The sequence below is a fragment of the Palaemon carinicauda genome, unplaced genomic scaffold (genome assembly GCF_036898095.1).
Source record: "Palaemon carinicauda isolate YSFRI2023 unplaced genomic scaffold, ASM3689809v2 scaffold991, whole genome shotgun sequence".
NCBI lineage: Eukaryota > Metazoa > Arthropoda > Malacostraca > Decapoda > Palaemonidae > Palaemon > Palaemon carinicauda.
In genome coordinates this window covers 37,404-60,000 of record NW_027172304.1, presented here as the reverse complement: position 1 = coordinate 60,000, position 22,597 = coordinate 37,404, and the positions used below count along the sequence as shown (strand labels likewise).

General features: G+C 34.9%; 1 long non-coding RNA gene across 1 annotated transcript in view; it reads right to left on the bottom strand.

The window, feature by feature from the left end:
* Positions 1-21,034, bottom strand: part of LOC137637762 (uncharacterized) — a 24,931-nt gene extending 3,897 nt beyond the window's left edge. Inside the window, exons 1-4 of the long non-coding RNA XR_011043784.1 lie at positions 20,823-21,034; positions 14,243-14,360; positions 10,410-10,545; positions 3,562-3,606 (exon numbers count right to left, since the gene is read on the bottom strand). This is a non-coding gene — a long non-coding RNA (uncharacterized lncRNA). The remainder of the gene's footprint in view (positions 1-3,561; positions 3,607-10,409; positions 10,546-14,242; positions 14,361-20,822) is intronic.
* Positions 21,035-22,597: the final 1,563 nt, after the last annotated feature.

Genomic DNA, 22,597 nt, shown 5'->3' with positions numbered 1-22,597 from the left:
ATATATATATATATATATATATATATATATATATATATATATATATATATATAGCTTGGCTAGTAATAATGATAATAAAAATAATAATCATAATAATAATAATAGTAATACAGTAATAATAATAATAATAAGAGTAATACAGTAATAATAATAATAATAATAATAATAATAATAATAATAATAATAATAATAAATTTAATGGTATTTAAAGCTTGAACCCATGCTATTATTCTGTAAGTAATAATCATTTTATCTTATTACCCTTTTGATAAAACAGGTTAATGTATTCCTCTCGAATACTTAAAATAACTAATTCAATATGATGAAAAATATTTGATTCTGAAGCAGGAGTTTTCCTATACTGTTTTGGGCAGATCTGCATATCTGCGCCGTTATAATGGTTATGCCTCACAGCTTCGCCTCGAAACTTCGAATCATCATTTTAAATAAAATCGGCATGAATTTTCATATTTCTCCTTCCTAAGATAGGTTTTGTCATGGCAGGAATCCATATATATAAGCCTAATTCACAATATTGAAGGCATAAAGCCGGTATAATAGAAGCCAAATAGATATGGGTTGACGATCGCCAACAACCCAGCTTCTGACGAAATGTCCGCTAATTTTACTCATTAATCAACTTAATTTCTATTATACCGGCATATTTAATAAAATATAAGCATACGCAATAATTATATACAACGCTGCTTTGAATAAAGTATATAAAAAAGCTTGCATATAAGAATTATGACCGATTTTAGTGAATCGATTTCTGGAAATCGTAAACATTAGATCCAGGGTTGCCAAGTTGGCCTTTTTCGGGCCCAAAAACTTAAACTTGGCTTTTTTTCGCGCTAGATACCTAAATTTGGCCTTTTTTAAATTGGTCAGCTTAAATGCTATATTTTCGGCCTTTTTCTACTATTACGTTGGCCTTTTAAAGCGGCAGTTGATTAGACGTTGGCCTTTCTCTGTTGGAAAACCTGAGATACAAAATCATACGAGTTACAAAGAATACATCTCTAAAAATCGGAAATTAACATTACATACTATAACATAACTCGTGATCACAATTAATATTATCCGTAGTATTACTATCATTATCATTATTAGCTCATTAAGCGTAATATAACAGAAAAACGAAACAAAAAACTACGACGTATTTACCTCTAGCTGACAGGAGGAAGCTTTAGGCCGTTGGCCTTTTTATGTCTTAAAACGTCGTTTTATTCTTAAAATCCGACCATTAATCTCATTAGATGGAAATACATGTTATTCAAGATTAAATGTAACCAATAAAGATAATGTATAATCAAGTATAGCATACATAATAAGATTTGTAGAGTACTGTTTATCACAACGTAGGTTCTCTCGTATAATATTTCTCTCTCTCTCTCTCTCTCTCTCTCTCTCTCTCTCTCTCTCTCTCTCTCTCTCTCTCTCTCTCTCTCTCGTTATTAGCCAGGTTTATTAATATATACGACAAAATTGAATGGAAAATTTAAGCAACTAGGAATAGTTTAGTCATAACAGCATACTGGTTAAGCTACAACCATAATTGGAAAAGCAGAATGCTATAAGCCCAAGGACTCCAACAGGGTAAAATAGCCCAGTGAGAAAAGGAAACAAGGAAATAAATAACCTACAAGAGAAGTAATGAAAAATTAAAACAAAATATTTTAAGAACAGTAACAACATTAAAATAGATCTTTCATATATAAACTATATAAACTTGAAGAAAAAGAGAAGTAAGATAGAATAGTGTACCCTCAAGCAAGAGAACTCTAACCCAAGACAGTGGAAGACCATGGTACAGAGGCTATGGCACTACCCAAGACTAGAGAACAATGGTTTGATTTTGGAGTGTCCTTCTCCTAGAAGAGCTGCTTACCATAGCTAAAAGAATGAATTATCAAAATCATATAACAGAAATATCTATAAGAAAACTAACTGGAAACAACGAAGTAATTATCACATGAAAAGTCATCTATTCTGACACTCAAGATTCTTTTTCCCAAACCGGCCAGCCCCTTGGCAACTGGTACATTTATTCAAGAATTCAATTAGCACCAACAAAAAAACTGAATCGTTATTTAACACTTGAAATGCAAGTAAAATAAATAAAATCATTTGTAAATAAAGTTTAGGCAAATCATGTTTTGTTCAAAGAATTAAAGGCATTATAAATATATATATATATATATATATATATATATATATATATATATATATATATATATATATATATATATATATATATATACATATATATAAAGAGAGAGAGAGAGAGAGAGAGAGAGAGAGAGAGAGAGAGAGAGAGAGAGAGAGAGAGAGAGAGAGAGAGAGAGAGAGAGAGAGAGGTAATTCTAAACAATTAAGTAAACGATACACAACAAAATAATAATAATAATAATAATAATAATAATAATAATAATAATCTTGTCTTCAAATATTGATCATATGAATATGTCTTAAATTTCCATCCATTCGTTGTTCAAAATGAATTAAGTTATCTCATATCGCTCTTGGTCTCAAACCACTTCAACTGTGGGGGAAAATGTGAGACAATATTCCCACCAGCAGACTTCGATAGATAGGGAAATGCAAACTTGATCCTTACAATAAAAGCATAAGGGTTTATGACACAACAATGTCTACAAACACAATATCTAAAAATTTAGCCAAATTAATAAATATATATCAAACCTTAACTCTCAACACAGACGTGTATAAGAAAGATCTATTTTAATGTTGTTACTGATCTCAAGATATTTTATTTTAATTGTTCATTACTTATCTCGTAGTTTGTTTATTTCCTAGTTTCATTGCCTCACTGGGCTATTTTTTCTTATTGGAGTCCTTGGGCTTATGGAATATTATAGTCATTATTATTATTATTATCATTATTTCCAACCAGGGTTATGGATTAGCAAGTAATAATAATAATATATGTTTTGACGTTGTTACTGTGTTTGGAATGATTTATTGTTAATTTGTTCTCCATCATTTATTCATTTCCTTATTTCCTTTCATCACTGGGCTATTTTTCCCTATTGGAGCCCTTGTGCTTTTAGCATTTTGCTTTTCCAACTAGGGTTGTAGGTTGGCTAATAATAATAATAATAATAATAATAATAATAATAATAATAATAATAATAATAACACTGTGGATTTGACAATTATTATCATTATCATTATTATTATTATTATTATAATTACTTGCTAAGCTACAACCCTAGGCAGAAAAGCTGGATGCTTTAAGCCCAAGGGCTCCAAACATGGAAAATAGCCCAGTGAGGTAAGGAAATCAAGAAAAACTACAAGAGAAGTTTAAGAACAATAACAACATTAAAATAAATCTCTCACATATAAACTATAAAAACTTGAAAATAACAAGAGGATAAAAACTTCAATATAACGGGAGGAAGAGAAACAAGATAGAATGGTGTGCCCAAGTGTACCCTCAAGCAAGAGAATATGTTCTGTGACACTAAGTAGTAGTATATGCCCCTGACTAAAACTACAGATAAAACACACACAAAACTAAAATTGTGTACTTACATTGGCTGTGATTTGTGATGTCTGGCTTCCCAGGAATATCTCCTGCTGAAAGAAAAGATATTTGTGGATTAAAATCCTATTCGCTTTTGATCACCATGGCAGTCAGAACAGTCTCATATTTGCAGTATTTAATATGTAAGCTATGGCATAGGTGAAATGGCAACTATAGCATTGCAAAAACAAGTGACTACACACACACACACACTCACACACAGTGGAAGATGAAGAGTGGAGAAGTATAGAATCAAAAGCTCAAGATAGAGACGACTGGCAAAATCTAACCGAGGCCCTTTGCGTCAATAGGCGTAGGAGGAGATGATGATGAAATATACTGTCCATACATACATACAGCAAAATATATATACATACATATACCATGTATATACAGTACATACGCATGTACATATGTAAAAGGTAAAACAAATTTAACTTAAGTCTAAACCAAGCAACTCAAATAATACGTCTAAACTATGCTATGATAACGATAATCAAGACCCAGTTAACAAAAATGCCTTAACAAAGCTATGTACATCATCAAGACGTCTATCTCCTTGAGAAGTTTCTCCCCAAACCATACATAACACATTTCCCAAATTTCCAAGAGATTTATCTGAAACTTAGTCTTCAGACACAAACCTTATGCCCACAGTCTGTAAAAATCTGTTTGCTTCTGATGCAGACATTAGATCTGATTTATTTATTTAAGCCACAAGGGACAGCAATGTGCCCTAGGAGGGCATTCAGTGCAAATTTGCAACAATAAGTAAACCATACAATTGCCTTATGAAGTAATAGCCAAATGGTTGACAGCAAGATAGAAGGAAATGGAAACAAGTACTGTACAGTTGAATATTTGCCCTGACATTCATGTTCACAGTCCTTTTTATATGTTTAAAGGCAACTCATGAATGGCAGAGGTAAGGAACAGTGCCAATGACCTAGAGAATGACCATATATACACATATGATCAGTGCCCAAGCCCCTCTCTCTCTCTCAAGCTAGGACCATGGAGGGACAGGCAATGGCTTCTGATGAATCGGAAGGTTAATAAGTTCACCCAAAACACAAATCATTAGCTCATAAGGATGGGGAGGTTGCAGATACTACAAGAAACTATCATTCTAAATAGGTACATCTTATGAAACATCTCCTTGCCAGCATAGCTTAATTATTGTGCCACTGATATGTATCGTGAAGTTGGTATGGTCACTTTTCACTCATGAAATATTTCATTTATTTTATTTATTACTTCTCATATACAATTCGTTTATTTCATTACTTCCTTTCCTCACAGGGCTGTTTTCCCTTTGGAGCTTATAGCATTCTGCTTTTTCAATTTGGGCATTCGCTTAGCTAATAATAATAATAATAATAATAATAATAATAATCAAGTCTACTTTAACAATATCCAAAGAATCACTACACCATGAATTTCACATAAACAGTTGTCCTATCTTTGATAGTGAATATTATTATTATTATTATTATTATTATTATTATTATTATTATTATTATTATCATCATTATTATTATTATCATTACTTGCTAAGCTACAACCCACGTTGGAAAAGCAGAATGCTATAAGCCCAGGGGCTCCAATCGGGAATATAGCCCAGTGAGGAAAGGAAACAAGGAAAAATCAAATATTCTAAGAACATCAACAGTATTCAAATAAATATTCCTATATAAACTATGAAAACTTTAACAAACCAAGAGGAAGAGAAACAAGAGAGAATAGTGTGCCTGAGTGTTCCCTCAAGCACGAGAACTCTAACTCAAGACAGTGGAAGACCATGGTACAGAGGCTATGGCACTAGCCAAGACTAGAGAACAATGGTTTGATTTTGGAGTGGCATTTCCCTAGAAGAGCTGCTTGCCATAGCTAAAGAGTCTCTTCTACCCTCACCATGTGGAAAGTAGACACTGAACAATTACAGTGCAGTAGTTAACCCCTTGGGTGAATAAAAATTGTTTAGTAATCTCAGTGTTGTCAGGTGCATGAGGACAGAGGATACGTAAGAATAGCCCAGCCTATTCGGTGTATGTGTAGTCTAAGGGATAATGAACCGTAACCAGAGAGAAGGATCCAATGTAGTACTGTCTGAACAGTCAAAGAACTCCATAACACTCTAGCAGTAGTATCTCAACAGGTGGCTGGTGCTCTGGCCAACCTACTACCTATACTTGGAGCATATCTGAACACTGAGCAGTCAGGTAGTACCATACATATTCAGGATATCACCATAAACACAAACAGCGGTTCTCCTGTTTGATACTGGCAAAGATTGCTTCAATCTTCGTAACCATATACTTATAGTGTATTGAGCAAAGGTCACTTATAAGTGATATACACAAGATATATGGCTGCAGAAAAGTCTAACACAAGTATGGAGGAAATGTAAGGGGCACCTTATCAAGTTATCATTCTGTAACACGTAATATCATAAAGTCAAAAGAATGTGAATGGATTTATTTTCCATAAAGTTCATGCTACCCAAGAAATTATGTTTATTTCCTGAATACAAATATGCTGTTATAATGTATATATTCTCCCTTTTATAACACCTATAAAAAATAATTTCCTAACAGAATAGAAAGACATATGCACTGCCAAATTAAGCCTGACTTTGTGCTCTATTAGGTTTTGTCGTCAACTACAGTTGCGGCTAATATTAAACAGGGTGTTCGGTGCGGAAATGTCCTTAGTGTCTCAAGGTGTGATGTGGCACTGTATCTAACCTAAATAAACATGAGAGGAGGAAAATGAAAAGGTAAAATATAAGTAAGGGGTTTAAAGAAAGCAATGAACTGAAACTATGGCCAATTTTATGATGAGTTATTGAGGGGCAAGATCATTTGTGGAATAACAGATGAAACTCTAAGAGGCAGACTAATACGACAGGGTAATGTATCGATTAAAGAGGTTATCAATCAATGCTCAACTTACGAAGTTAGTGAAGAGTATAAGAAAAAATTCAATGCAGCTATCAAATCAAACAAGATTCCACTAATAAGACAAGGTAATTTATCATCTGAAGATGTAATTAATCAATGCTGAGCCCATGAAGTTAGTGAAAAGCAAAAGAAAATGTTGAATACTGCTCCATCAAATTAAACAAATTTAGATTCCAGCATTCAGTGAAAGGCACAAGAAAACTTCAATGCTGCTGTCAAACAAACAATATTCCAGCAACAATTTCATGCAGTACAGTATAGGACACAAAACCAAGCCAAGAAAGATGAATTTCTCTCGGGTAAACGCCAAGAAATCAATACGGTAGTAGCAAATTACGTTGCTATAGACATCCCTTTGGACGGTGGGTTTTTCCAGAGGCAGACCAAGAATGTTACAAATGGGGGCACCGCAATCCTTTTTAGATTCTGTGGACATCCCTCTGAAAGCAGCAACTAAATTCACAAGGCAAAGCTGTATGCAGGGATGGGTAGAACAATCTTCAAGATCTGAGGATCATCAAGACTAATAGTGCAGGATCATGTGCTTGGAAGTATTCCTATTCCGCTCTGATAAACTTATGCTGATATTCATAACTCTCTATGACTTATTGGTGATGTTTTGATTTCTATTATCTACATGTGTATGTACAGTCTTATTATTACAGCTCCTCCATGTCATGCCACCAATATTTGTTATAAGGACCACAACAGAAAAAGTCATGGCTATAGCTTGTTCTATCCTTGGCCAAACTGCCTGTCATGGTGTACACACTGTATTCTTGTGTTCAACCATGCAGTACTGTACTTTGATCTTACTGCTTGGTGTATATAACCCTGGGACATGTGCAAATATGCTGATAAATTATTGATTTATAGCATATAGACTTGGTCAAGCCTCAGTTTCCAGAGTATATGATGCAATTCAATGTATTAGTGGATGAAGGTGCTGAAGTTAGCATGCTACCCAAGAGGATCTTTGACTAGATGAGGTAAAGAAGTCTTATGGCTATTACCAGGTCCTTCACCAATAGTAAAATACTTCCAATTAATAAAATATGAATTGAAGATATCTATGATAATTTCAAGTATAAACTGGTGTTTAATGTTGCGGATGGTAACTGAACTTTTAGTCCCTAAATTCATAACACTTGTGTGTTTAGAAAAACCTAAATAAAGCATAAATGATGTTTTCCGAATAATCTGAGTTTTATTGAAAGATTTAGTTGCATTGATGATATCTTTTCCTTAAGACTTAAATATCCAGGCACTGGCCCAATTATACACCCACCTAAAAAAGCACCAAACTCCTTCGATCTAGATCTGGGCTCTAGGTTGAACCAAAAGGAATGGAGAAAAGAGAAAAATACCAGAGGCAAGTGGTTCTCCAGAGTTGGTAAATAGTGTAGAGTATAAAAGGATAATACGGTTTTGAAGAGACATCCTTATCCTTTACTGTATACTTAGTTTTAAAGAAGTGTCAACAAGGTTATCAAATCCAAATCTTTTTACAGTTCTTGATGCTCAAAAAAGTTTTTGGCATCTTCCACTGGATGAGGATTCACCTAGAGTCTAGACTTTGGCCTTTTGATATATATTTTAGGAAATACTGGTATTTAAAACTAAGTTTCTGAGTAGGCCACACCCTATAAATATGTCCGAGGTCAATACACGAAATGTTTGATAAAGGTTTGGTGTAAAGGTTAAACTGAATGATATTCTGATTCATGGAAGCAATGAATAACAGGACAAAAGGTTAAAAATGTTTAGTACTGTACTGCAAAACAGCAATGGTTAAATTCAAATAAATTAAAGCTGGAGTCAATCTAGGTTGAGTATAACATGTGCTAACTTCTGAGTGATTGAAACCATACAAAAAGAAAGGAAACGCTATTGAAACTAGACAAAAAGAAAGCAAAGGTTATTGAAACCAGACAAAAAGAAGGCAAAGGCTATTGAAAACAGACATAAAAAGCAAAATCTAATGAAACCAGACAAAATGAAAGCAAAGGCTATTGAAAACAGACAAAAACAAAGCAAAATCTATTGAAACCAGACAAAAACAAAGCAAAGGCTATTGGAAACAGACAAAAAAAGCAAAATCTATTGAAACCAAACAAAATGAAAGCAAAGACTATTGCCAATTTTCCCTATCCACAGGACAAAAATTAGCGTATAAGATTGGGCTAAGTTTATACATAATTTGTCAAGATATAAATGAACCAATAAGAAATGTATTAAAGCAAGATGTTGTCTTCCAGCGGAGTGAAGCACAAGCTAAGTGCTTCCAGGAACTGAAAAAATGAGTGAGTGAAGTTCTTGTTCTCAAGTATTGTAATGTTGATAAACTTGTTACTCTTTTATGCCACTGTAGCTTGTGCACTACAAAATGATAAAACCTATAGCACAAGCTGTGCAATCCCTTACAAAATCACTAAATTATGCACAAATCAAGAGAGAGTTGTTAATATCTTTTCCTTTCTTATAGAAAAACAAACGATATTTCATGGGAAATTCAATGCTCTTATAGAAAAACAAACGATATTTCATGGAAAATTCAATGCTACTGTAAAGTAGGATTTAAAATATCTAAGACCATTTTCAAAAGACTTTAGTCTATAACTCATCCCAGATTACAGAAGTTGCCAGGTTCAATGATTTGAAAAACTACATAATTTATCAGACCAATGGAAATATAGTTTATACTAATTTCCATGAGCGTACTGGTGTCAGAGAGGACATTAAATAGAAGACAAAACAGGACACAGCTTTGCAATGTTGAAGTAATTCACTTTAGAAGGATGGCCAGATTGTAAAGGAAACACACCTGTGGTTTTAGGAATGGATGTGAGACATGGATTATTGATGGCAGAGGATAACATGGTTCATGAAAGTATGCAGACTTTTAAGCAGAATGAGGAAATTTGTAAAGCCTATCCTGTACATATGGGGAAGTGCAGAAATATCATCATTGGAAGGTGTTTAAGAAATACGAGTTACCTCCAACGGTATACAAGATTAACGATTGTTATGATAAACTAATTCCTACTCCCAAAAGGAAAGGTACGTAATGAGAATACATTTTGGAAAGGTACGTTATGAGAATACAAGATCAATTACGGGAAGGTGTGTAGTTTGTTGTGGGTTGGTATATCCTGCATGTGAAGAATGTACGGATGAAGAAGTGAATGTTCAAGTAGTCCCAATAAATGATGCAACTAGAATGTGTAGATCTGTGCATCATAGTGCCATTGCCCTATCAAGCACAATAATGCCCTGGATACTGACCATATTGCATATGATCAGCGCCCAAGCCCCCTCTCCATCCAAGCTAGGGCCAAGGAGAGACAGCCAATGGCTGCTGATGACTCAATGGGTAGACCTGTAAGAGTCCCCCAAACACCCCTATCCTAAGTTCACATGGATGGTGAGGTTGCACCGACCAAGGAATTTGAGCGGGACTTAAATCAAGGATGCTACAACCAGGCCACCACAACAAAGTAGAAGTTTTTTTTTTTAAAAATGATTATGTTAGGAAACAAAAAATATATATATTTGAAGATTGTGATCCATCCCTGATCATCTATCTACACACAGTGCCCAATATTACGGTAATTCATACTTTTCAGCCTGAATACCGACAAAAACATTTGTTTTGACCCAGAATCATTGAACTTTTCAAATACATAGTACAGCAGAACACAAAGGACCAAACAAATTACCCATTACATTCTAAGGACATTTAATTGTGATTTTAATATTTTTCATACATTATAATAGTTTCAAACCACTCCTTTTAAAATCTGACTGTACCAATTTATGTTCCAATAATAGCCTTAGCCTTTCAACTGCATAAATCTATCGATCAGCTGATTAATAAATTCATTCATTCTTACCTTGGTTGAAACCATGAAGCTCTGCACTATCTCGGTTGGGCTGGGCTTACACCACCCAGACACTAGCCCACTGTGCCATTCCCCAGTGGGAGCGCAAGTGGGGACTCGAATGAGAGCTTCAACCCGGCTATCTCACCTGAAATTAAAAATATAGATATTTTTATTCATTTTGAAAAGAAATTTAAATCAGCATAATTAAAAATGAAATACAGTAGTGTTGAATGGTAAAATTCCTCCTGGTATGTAAAACTAAATCCTAGACAATTAATGATGTCTAAATACAGTACTCTCTAATAAAATATGATTATCAAATAGGATTTTCAATAATAATAATAATAATAATAATAATAATAATGAGGCACATGAATTTGCCTGAATGATACATGAGGAAGACCAAAGAAAGGGTTTATACGTGAATATGGATGTGCCAAGCAAAGCATGATAAAGTACAGTATACAGGAAGGTGATAGGTTAGGAGTGACGAGTAATATAATGTTTGTGAACGTTTATGATGAAAGGTATGATTCAGTTTATCAAATTCAGCAATGCAAACTAAAAATTTATAAAATCATTTCTGTTTTCCTAGCTATACGGAATCATTTCTTGGGGTTAGCTCCGACGCAGATTTGTTAAGACTTAATCGAAGAATTATTGTGGGCCTAACAGCCTTGTATGGCTGTGAGCACACAGCCGCTAGCATCAACACACTGATGATCATGGTGCGACCACAAGGCTGCCAGGCCCACGGTAATTCTCCAATCTGGTAGTAACAGAAATGCGAACCCTAAAGCATAAAGAATTTTACCAGTAGTAGGAACAAACGGAAATACAAGACATTGAAAAAACTAAATTGAGTTAAGCTAAATGAAAGAAGAATCTGTAGAGTATGTTGTTGGAATGATGATTATTAAGTCTGGGAGATGAGGATTCAAGAACATTAAAGCTGTCAGTTTAAAACAGCTATGGACAAAAACACCATTATCTATCAGACCCTGTCACTTTCCACAGCCTGTTACAAGAAAGAGATTGAGGGGCAGTGAATGAATAAATGAAAGAATAATTGGTAATTATCTGGCATCATAACATTAATGGCCATGCATGCCTATAGAAGTATGTTTAATAAAGAATTAATAGAAAGGGTTATGAGATGACTATACTCGTAATAAAAGAGATTTCAAATGTGTTGTACATGAGTGCTTTTGTGTACTGTACTATTTAGTACATTAGGGATGAGTGTGTTCATGAAACTGGATTTAATATGACCTCGGAAGAAGAGTACACCAATAACATTTATCGCAGCTGAAAAGCACATTCAATTTAAAAACCTGTTCTGGACTAGCTAATGCACCAGCTGTTTTTCAACGATCTATGAATGCTGTGTTGAGGGAATATCCAAGAAGAGTTTTATTGATATGGATATGATAATGAACAAATCAATTGTAGGGCATATGCAGTTAGTAAATGGAGTGCTAAGGAAGCTGGAAGTGAGGTGAAAGTCTTTACATGTGCATGATTAGGTGAAGAAGAAGAATTTTCAGGACAAAGCCAATACATATGACCTATATTATTCTAATAGTCAGGCCTTCTCCATCATGAGGCTCGATACTACACAGTACTCTACAAGTTTTATTCCAGCTGTTACCAAGTTGTGGAATGATCTTCCTAATCAGGTATAGTTGAATCGGTGGAACTTCAAAAGTTCAAACTCGAAGCAAATGTTCTCATGTTGAACAGACTGACATAAATCTCTTAGTATAGTTTATATATGTAAGATCTGTTTTAATAATGTTAGTGTGCTTAGAACATTTTATTGTTTTAATGTTGTTAATGTTCTAAAAATATTCTATTTAGATTATTTTACTTCTTTTCATAGTTTATTTATTTCCTTTCCTCATTGGCTAGTTTTCACCAATGGAGCCCTTGGGCTTGAAGCATCCTTTTTTTTACACTAGGGTTGTAGCTTAGCTAGAAATAATAACAATAATAATAATAATAATAATAATAATAATAATAATAATGATAATAATAATGGTGGTATGGAGAACATTGACCCTATTATTTTCTCCCAAAGGGCCGATGATGATAAGCAATGCAGAGGTGGCAGCAATTCAAGACTTGATTATGTTTTGTAAGGTGTAAAAGAAATGGTTAAGGATGGTCTTTCTATGGTTCTATTCAAAGTACGAATGAATCAGAGCATCAAAGTAATAAGAGATCTATTTACGAAACAAAAACAATTCAGAATCATGAACATTAATATATTGTTAATTTGTTCTCTTCATTTATTTATTTCCTTATTTCCTTTCCTCACTGGGCTATTTTTCCCTGTTGGAGCCCCTGGGCTTATAGCATCTTGCTTTTCCAACTAGGGTTGTAGCTTGGATAGTAATAATAATAATAATAATAATAATACAGTATCTGGAAGAATTAAAAGCAATGCAAACAGTGATGCTTTTTTGAAAGATTTTGATAGCTGTATGAGAGTGGGGTAAGAGTACATTCTGGAATAGTAACCTTGCGTATAAATCTGATAGCGTGAACAAAAATTATTGGATTACATTTAGTGTGTTCGAGTTGTCTTCATTTCTAATGTGGATTGACTAGACAGATTTGAAGATTTCCTTGGTGAATGCTAGTCCGATACGTGATGTAGCTTGGAGTCGGATGTTCCAAAAAGAGCAGCAAGTATTGTTTGAAAATACATGAACCTGGACTGGGTCATATAGCTACTTGGGAGGGAATGAAGTCGAAAGTAAATATATGGGATATGAAAAAGGATATGCATAATTTTGTTGTTCTGAGAGATGAGTAAATGTCACATTCTTTTTTGAGAAAGAATGATACTGGAATGGATGTGGAAAATGAAATATTGATGAAAGAGCATAAGATGGCTAAAAGAATTCAGAGTGAGTGGCTTTGTAATGCTAATTTTTCACGGAAGAATGAAGGAATTGTAATCATTGGAAGATGTGGAAGAAATTAATTATACCAATGATATACGACCCGGAAAATTGTAACAAGAAACGTACTCCTACTTTAATATGAAAAGGGATGTAAAGAGAAGATTTGCTAGAAGCCTTGTAATTTGCTGTAGAATGTTATATCCTGTGTGAATGTATGGATGAAGAAGTGAATGCAAAAGCTTTTTCAATGAATGGCACAACTGGAATGTGGAGGACTGTGGATGATAGTTTTGGCCATACACAATGAGAAAGTTCAATTTGTAAATCTGCTGTATATTACAATACTGTAAGTGATGTTTATTATTATTATCATCATCATTATTATTACTATTGTTATTATTATTATCATCACTTGCTAAGCTACAACACTAGTTAGAAAAGCAGGATGCTATAAGCCCAAGGGCTCCAACAGGGAAAATAGCCCAGTGAGGTAAGGATATAAATAAAATCTTTTAAGAACAGTAACAATATTAAAATAAATCTTTATATGAATTATAAAACCTTTAACCAGAGGAAGAAAAATAAGATAAAATAGTGTGCCCGATTGAACCCTCTAATAATAGATCTCTAAGCCAAGACAGTGGAAGACCATGGGTACAGAGGCTATGGCACTACCCGAGACCAGTGAATGAGTGTCCTTCTACTCGAAGAGCTGCTTACCAAAGCTAAAGTCTCTTCCACCCTTAACAAGAGGAAAGTAGCCCCTGAACAACTACGGTACAGTAATTAACACCTTGTTTGTCAGAAAGGAAAACTGAGTGTATATGAGAACTTTATATACATTATTTAAGAAATATAAAGCAGAAATAAAAGAAACTTAAGCCTATAAATCAACTATTCTATGATATTTTAAATTAAAGTCATTCTTACCTTTAACATCTGAATATTTGTCCACAGGGGAACAAAGGTCTTTGTATGTCCAAGCTACAAATTTTCTTGATTTTTTAATCCATCGTCATCTCTTACTTCCCTTCCTTGTATCCACCATCTAAGGAAATGTAAATTTGCATTATTAAAAATAAATGATCCTAGGCAAAACAGGATGTCTAAATACCCCCAAAATAATTAGAATTGTCCATTTAGTTTCATGTGGCTACTATAAAGGTATGGTCAAAAGACCAGTATGCGAAGAACTGAAAAGAGGAGACAGTTCAAGTCAAAGAAGTTAGACAGCTTAGGTAGAAAGAAACTGGAGGTAGATGGAAATGGTTTGGGCATGCTCTTTGCACTCTCCAAGAGAGATTAGTTCACCAATGTTCAGCTGGGTTTCACAAGGCACTAGTACAGTTGGAAGACCCAGGCCTACATGGCTAAAGACTATGAAGCGTGAAGTAAGAGATAATGAATGAAGAAGTATTGATTTAAAAGCTGAAAATAGATACAACTGGCGAAATCTAACCGAGCCCCTTTGCATCAATAAGCATAGGAAATGATTATGTATATTGAAGAATAATCTATGCAAGACTTAAAAAACACTACAAATACATTTGCATGATTAAAGAACTTTTTTTTAAATGTTCAATAAACACCCGTACTACATTCATTAGTTATAGATAGAGAATTCTGTACCAAAAAAAAAACAAGCATTTTTCATCCTTAATTATTTATCATTAATTTGATTTATTCATTCTTCATTTCATATGACAGAATTATATGAAATCTGGCAGAAATTGTACAAGGCAAGTGACATTAGAGAGAGAATATTTAGCATTAATTAGAAAATGGAAAAATCAGAAGCAAACATACACTAGTTTAAATAGATTGAATTATTTCAATACTTAATAAGCTTTCATGTTCTAAACCCCTCTGAAGTATAAGAAATCTTGGGGAAATTGCACAAGTCCTAACATTAGAGACAGATTACTTGGCATCCTGCCTAGTTTCGGGAAAATCAAACTCTAACTAATCTAAATAGAATGAATTATTTCAATACTTAACCGGCTTACATGTGCTAAACCTCTCAGCATTTTAACCTTGGAGTTCAGCATCATGATAAAACTATTATGCAAATACCATTTATGGACCCAGCAGGAAAATCCAAAGGCCATGCTTAATAATGACATCATACAATCCTGTTTACAGCGATTGCAATATAAGCCAAACAAGCCCAAAGTCGAAGGGATACTGGTGCTACTGGCTTAATAGGTAAAAAAGAAAGTTTAGAGGTGAAGGGTAGCTTGACTTGAGTTACTTTAAGTGATTGATGACACTGGAAAAGCGTATGCACTATTTACCTAAAACAGACCTTGAAACTGAGCATCATAACCATAAAATGTACAACAAACACTTTGCGAAGGCACTAATAACTACTTTTGACTTTATCAAAAACACGACAGAAGATGATAAGGACCCATATAATAGGTGAATGCTAAGCTGATCATTCACTAACCTTTTAGAGAGAATTGAGCAAACATATCCCCTATAAACATTTGCATCTCTACCCTAATTCTTTTAGCTTAATATTGCCAGAGATTAACAATTTAGTACATTTACCTTCTGGATACTTTCCAGAGTGAATCCTTTTGTATGGTACAGCATTTTCCAGATACTTTCTTCAGCTAATGCTAGCCATTAACTAGATCCTTTGAACCCTTAGAATGTTCCCATTATCCTGAATATCAACATCTACAACCATTGCATAACACACACAAGCCTATTAGGTTATAAACCTCAACTATGTTACTCAGTAAGAGTACGAATGGAGAAATACCTTACGATCAGTAAAAACATTAAATATTTCTTGCAAATTTGAACTTCTGGAGATTATTCCACAATCTGGTTACAGCTGGAATAAAACTTCCTGAATAGTATTGAACCTTAAGATGGAAGAGGCAAGACTATTGGAACTAGCTGCATACACATTACTACATACAGCATGGTACAGTCGGCAAAGATCTGAAGTGAATGATAAGTATGATGTATTATTGGGGAATAAATTTCTGAATACAGACAGAATGATATTGCATCAAGTATAAGAAATTATTGAAGTAAGGCTGGGCGAGTATATAAGCACTTACTGCACTTGCAAGTTAAGAATAGGAATCTTAAAAGAAAATTAGTTATATGAAGCTTAAGCATATGCTATACAGATTATGAAATAAACAGGACACAATCATTGCATGGCAAGTAAGAAGTTGGTGGAGTAGGAATCTGGGTATAAAAGGGAATAATCAAGATGTTTTATGTAGACGAGTCTAAAGTAGATTATAAAACGAAGCTTATGGCGCTAGAATCGGACTGAATGATAAATGTGGAAGACCAAAGAGGGCTGTTACAGGTGACTGTGGACGTGCCAAGGAAAAGATGAAGGAGAAGTATACAGGAAGGTGATAGGTAAGGGAGGACTAGTACTGTAATACTTGTGAATGTTTATGTTTCGGGTGATCATTTAATGCCCCGTTAATTTTGACAATGAAAATGGTAATATAAGAAGTTGAGAAAATTAATTTGAGTCATAATTTGAATAAAAATGAGAAGCAGAATGTATAAAGAATGTTGTTGATAAGACGATCAAGAAGTAGAAAGATTATCGTGAAGTAGAATGTCTACACTACATTGCTGGAAAGACAAAAGTATGTAGTAGAATGTATATAGTATATGGTGTGTCATTAGAAAGACAATCGCTTGGTCAGAAAGATGATTTAGGGATGTTAAGGCTGGTAGTTTAAAACAGCTTTGAGTGAAAACACTACTACCGTGTCTATCAGAGACCATGTCATTTTCCAAAGCAGTATTGTCAAGACTTACAAAAAAGGGGTGCGTTTACACCAGGTCATAGTCCATGATATAATATAGTCTAATTGTACCTGTGTGAAAGACGGATGGAAGTTTTTGATGCGTATTGATTAAAGAGAGGTGAATGAGAGGGACTGTGAAAAACAGGTTTCCAATGTATATTGTATTAGTACAGTATTTATATATAGCGTGCACAGGATGTAAGTGTTTATGAAGTTCGATTCAGTTCATGGCTATTATCAAAAGCCAGTTTGTGCACAACCCAATGAAAATATTTACCTATAATGGTGTAGAGTTTTTGGGAAAATCATTTGAGAATATGTTGCAAGAATGCATACTTCAGCATGTCAACAATTCCTTATAATCCAAGAGCAAATGGGTTGGCTAAACCTCAGTTCAATTTGCAGTGAATGTTTTTTTATATTGATCAGGCTTACATAAGTCTTCCTTCATAGTTTACAAATGAGATTATATAAATATTAGATATCAAGATATTTGATATTCTGCATTCACTACTTCTCCTATAGTTTATTTCTTTATTTCCTTTCCTCACTGGGATATTTTTCCTGTTGGGGACCTTGTGCTTATAGCATCATGCTTTTCCAACCAAGGTTGTAGCTTTGCTAGTAATAATAATAATAACGAACATAGAGAGAATATAGAGTGAAATATTGCAATGAATGGACAAGAATGAATGAAATGAATGGGACTTGTATACAAAAGGTCCACAACTTACAACCAATTAACTTACAACTATTCAGATACGAACACAAATCCAACTGAAATGTATGTCAGATGATGTGATGTATCAAGAGTTTTTATACTGTAATAAGATCAAAAAATAACGTAATAAAAACATTTCCAATCCTGGTATTTATTGAAGGGCATGAAGCAGCCAGGAATCTGCCAGAAAGCTATCAGCCACTGGGCATCTCCCCTCCACAGGGTCTGTAAAGGAGACAGCACAAGGCATTCCTGTGGTGACTTAACGCTCAAACAGTAACAGACAGGCACCCTGTATCTGAAGTTGCTGACATGACTTTTGTAGCTGGAAATTATAGGCATGGGAGTCAGGTTAAGCCTACCCTAGGCCAAAATCTAACAACAGTTGAATTACAAACAGCTTCTTGGAACCTATTAAGTCTGTAAGTTGAGGAACTTTCTGTATTTGTAAAGCTTTGGAGGATGCGAAATCACCAGGGAACAACGATAGAGAGACGGGCGTTAGGGAGATTTGGTGGCAATTGAATCTGGATAAAACATAATGAAGAATGAAGCTATGATTGTGGTGGATGGACCTAAAGTAGATTATAAAGTAAAGAGTGTGGCACATGTACTGTATTTGATGGAGTGATATATGTGAAATTAAAAGTGATTATGGATACAGTAGTCCTAAAAAAAGATGGAAAAGTATATAAGTAGGAAGATGAGTTAAGCATATTGAGTACATTTGTGAAAGTTAGTGATGAAAGGTGTGTTTCGGTCTATCATTTAATAACTAATGGAACCCTGCCTGCAACAAGAATGGGAACATAAAAAGGAGAAAAACAAAATGAATCATAATTTGAATGAAAACAATAAGTAGAATGTGTATACAGTAGCACGTTGTGAGAAACCAGATTTGAGAGACGGAAATATGAACAGAATCAAAAATGGTTTTGGGCAAGGTGAAGCGACGAGTGAGAGGACAGCACAGCCGAACTCAACCTGCCTAAGTGAAAAGTGGTGATACGCTAGACTAGCAGAGAAATATCCCCCTATATTCTACCTTGTGTTGAATCATAAGGCCATCTCATTTCACACTGAATGCAATGTCTTATTCAATGACACAGTTAGATTCGTTACCCAGCGTCTAACAGTGATAAGCTCGTCACCAAAACATGAGCCCGCTATGGTCAGCATGAAAACGACTTACAAAATACAGGTACTATAATTATCATTATTACTAGCTAAGCTAAAACCCTTCTTGGATAAGCAGGATGCTATAAGCCCAAGGGCTCCAACAGGAAAAATATCCCAGCGAGGAAGAGAAATAAGGAAATAAACAAACTATATGAAAACAGTAACAATATTAAAACATATCTTTCATATAAAAACTATAAAAAGAGACTTATGTCAGCCTGTTCAACAAAAACATTTGCTGCAAATTTGAACTTTTGAAGTTCTACTGATTCAACTCCCCAATTAGGAAGATCATTCCACAACTTGGTCACAGCTGGAATAAAACTTCTACAATACTATGTAGTACTGAGCCTTATGATGGAGAAGGCATGACTATTAGAATCAACTGCATACCTAGTGTTACGAACAGGATGGTACGGTCTGGGAATATCCGAGTGTAAAAAATAGTCTGAATTATGAAAAATCTTATGCAACTTGCATAAACTAATTGAATGATGGTACCAGAGATTAATATCTAGATCAGGAATAAGAAATCTAATAGACCGTAAATTCCTGTTCGACAAATTAAGATGGGAATCAGCAGCCAACGACCAGACAGGAGAACAATACTCAAAACATGGTAGAATAAAAGAAATAAAACACATCTTCAGAATAGATTGATCATTGAAAATCTTACAAACAAGACTGCCTTCCGTTGCCTTTCAGCAAATGAAAAAGACATTACATTTTAGAACAGCATTGATGAGATGTACAAGACGGAATTCCTAGTTGATATGGGCAAAGGCAAATCATTTGTTCCAGCCAACCTAAACCATTGACTGAACCGAGCCCAACACCCTACATATGTCTACCAAAACATGGCGCCTCAATAAAGACAAATGGAACCAGAAATATGGAAGTATTCCATGGGAAAACATACAGCTGGAAATTCATCACTGCATGTGGACATTTCATCAGTAGTGAACTCATCTTTGCACTACTCAACAGATTTTCTGATAGTAAAAGACATGCTGGTACGGTAGATGTGTCGAGGCAGCAACTCATTCAGAGAAATACCCCTGTAGCGCCCATCCCTCCAAGGGCAGCAAAAAGCTCCCTGCAGGAACCACAAATATCTTAGCTCCTTCAGGATTTTCCCAAAGTATTCAAGGACAACCGCCAGCAGGAACCCACGGCTCTATCAAAACCCACACCAAGTCATATTGTTACAGAAGGACCCCCAGTTGAAGCAGGCTTCAGATGGCTGGGTCCAGACAAACTAGCCAGAAGGGCAATTATTCAAGGGCATGGAGCAGCCAGAAATCTGCCAGAAAGCTATCAGCCACTGGGCATCTCCCCTCCACAGGGTCTGTAAAGGAGACAGCACAAGGCATCCCTGCGGTGACTTAATGTTCAAACAGTAACAGACAGGTACCCTGTATCTGAAGTTGCTGATATAACTTACCAGCTCAAACGGCAAAAATATCCTTGAATGTCAATCTCCTAAAAGGGTACAGTACAGTATTACCAAGTCCCGGATGCAAAATAGGATGTAGAAAAGATGGCAATCATCACACCAACAGGGACATACATTTAATCACAGCTGTTCTGGCCTTCAAAATAAGCTATAAAAAATTTGGAAACCATTTGTATTTTTCCTAACTATAAAAACCTTGAGCTCTTTACAATGGATATTATTTTGGACAATGGGAAGAAAATAGACAAAAGACTTTCAGACTTAACCTAACCATTGCCCTATTCACTTTTACAGGGATGTAACAAACACTTATATCACAAATTTTAAGTAATTTGTATTTTTCCTAACAGTACTTACCTCAAACTATTTTCTTATGAGAGTCTGGGATCTCTCAACCAAGAATTTTGCGTAGTTGCCCCTCTCTCCGCTGCCTCTCAGGGGCGCCCCAGGGCGTAAGGCTACTCGCCCGGGTGCGACCCAGGTCACACGCGTGGCCATGCTTGTTAGCCAGCAAGATTCTGGCTGCGGCGTTGATTACATCTTGCATCTCTTTCTCTCGCTATACAATTGTCTCCTGTAAAAAAGAAAAGTATTTAAGGAATAGCAATGGTATAAGCAATAACATAGGCTAATTAACCAAATAAGCAAGACATCAAAAGCACCTTACAGAAGTACTATTAAGTTTAAAACATACATTCTAAGAGTGCTGGGTATACTAGTTTAAAAGGTTATTTTAATCAACAGCATAAGATTTTTTATTATAGCGTATTCAAGGAATTCAAATAAATGTTATCCGCTTAACTCTTTTACCCCCGGGCTATTTGGAACTTTCCAACCCTTAACCCCCAGGAGTTATTCTTTTTCAAGCACATTTTGCAGTATATATATATTTTTTTTTAAATTGCTCTAACGGCCTTAATTTTCGTCATAGAGAGGTCAGGTTGGTCTCATTCTCTTGGAAAATGCTTGAAGTTTCTCAAAATATTATCAAAAATATGCAAAAAAAAAAATGTAAATAGCAGTTTTTTGCAAGGACGTACCGGTACGTCCATGGTGGTATAGGGATGAGTTTTGTGAAACGTACCGATACGTCCTTTGGGGGTAAAAGGGTTAATATACAAAAGTGGGTGTAACTTGCAAAAAGCTATTCCAGTAGATATTGAAAGAATTATCAGCCATTTAACTCCCTGCGTTGTAGTGTTTATATACCTAAATAGTATTGTAATGTATATTAAATCATTCTTGTGATGAATATCAACTGAAAACAATAGAAAACTTTCCGACTATAAGCTTCACAACTAGTATATTTTGCAATTCTAACATGTTTTCTGAGTCACTTAAAACAATCTAGAACTGCATTTGAAGGACTTGTAACCATAGTACAGTAAACATTTAAGAGTGGGCAATTGTAACATTGTAGTAGCTACTACAAAATGTGAAAATAAACTACTGAACACAGTTTTATCATCTTAAAATCACAATGATAGCGGCCACCTGTATGTACGATGACTTTCTTAGAATACGGCAGTGTAAGGGCAATCGCAGAGGGATGTTAGCCCCCATTAGGCAAGTAAAGACATGGCTTGTAGGTTAGGTTAGGTTGGGGGGGGGTAGGTTAACTGGTGTCCATTTTCTTATACACAGGAGGAACTGGCCGCTAATATGCAAAGGCCCCAAAATTCTGTTTTTTGACACGAAGTTACCGAGCTAGTTCCTAACCTAATATAAATACATATTGTTCCAAAACTTTTAGCAAGGGGTGTGTCTCGGAGAGAGAGAGAGAGAGAGAGAGAGAGAGAGAGAGAGAGAGAGAGAGAGAGAGAGAGATTGTGTCTTGCCTAGCCTGTCTCAGTATGGTCATTAACTATGCTGTCCCTGACTTGTCACAGGAAAAGGGTAGTTCCAAACCAACGTACATTAGGCTTCCTTCGATAGACAGTCTGGCATCCATAGGAGGCATTAAATAAGCATATAAAATTCTTAATATCCGAGCCTTTTCTGAATCTAATGAACTTTATCTTTACAAGTAAAATGATGACCACAGCCTAACTGTTGTAAACCAAATGAAAAAAAGAAAAAAAGTTGATTTCATACGTCATCCACATAAGTGTTATAATTCAACTAATGTATAG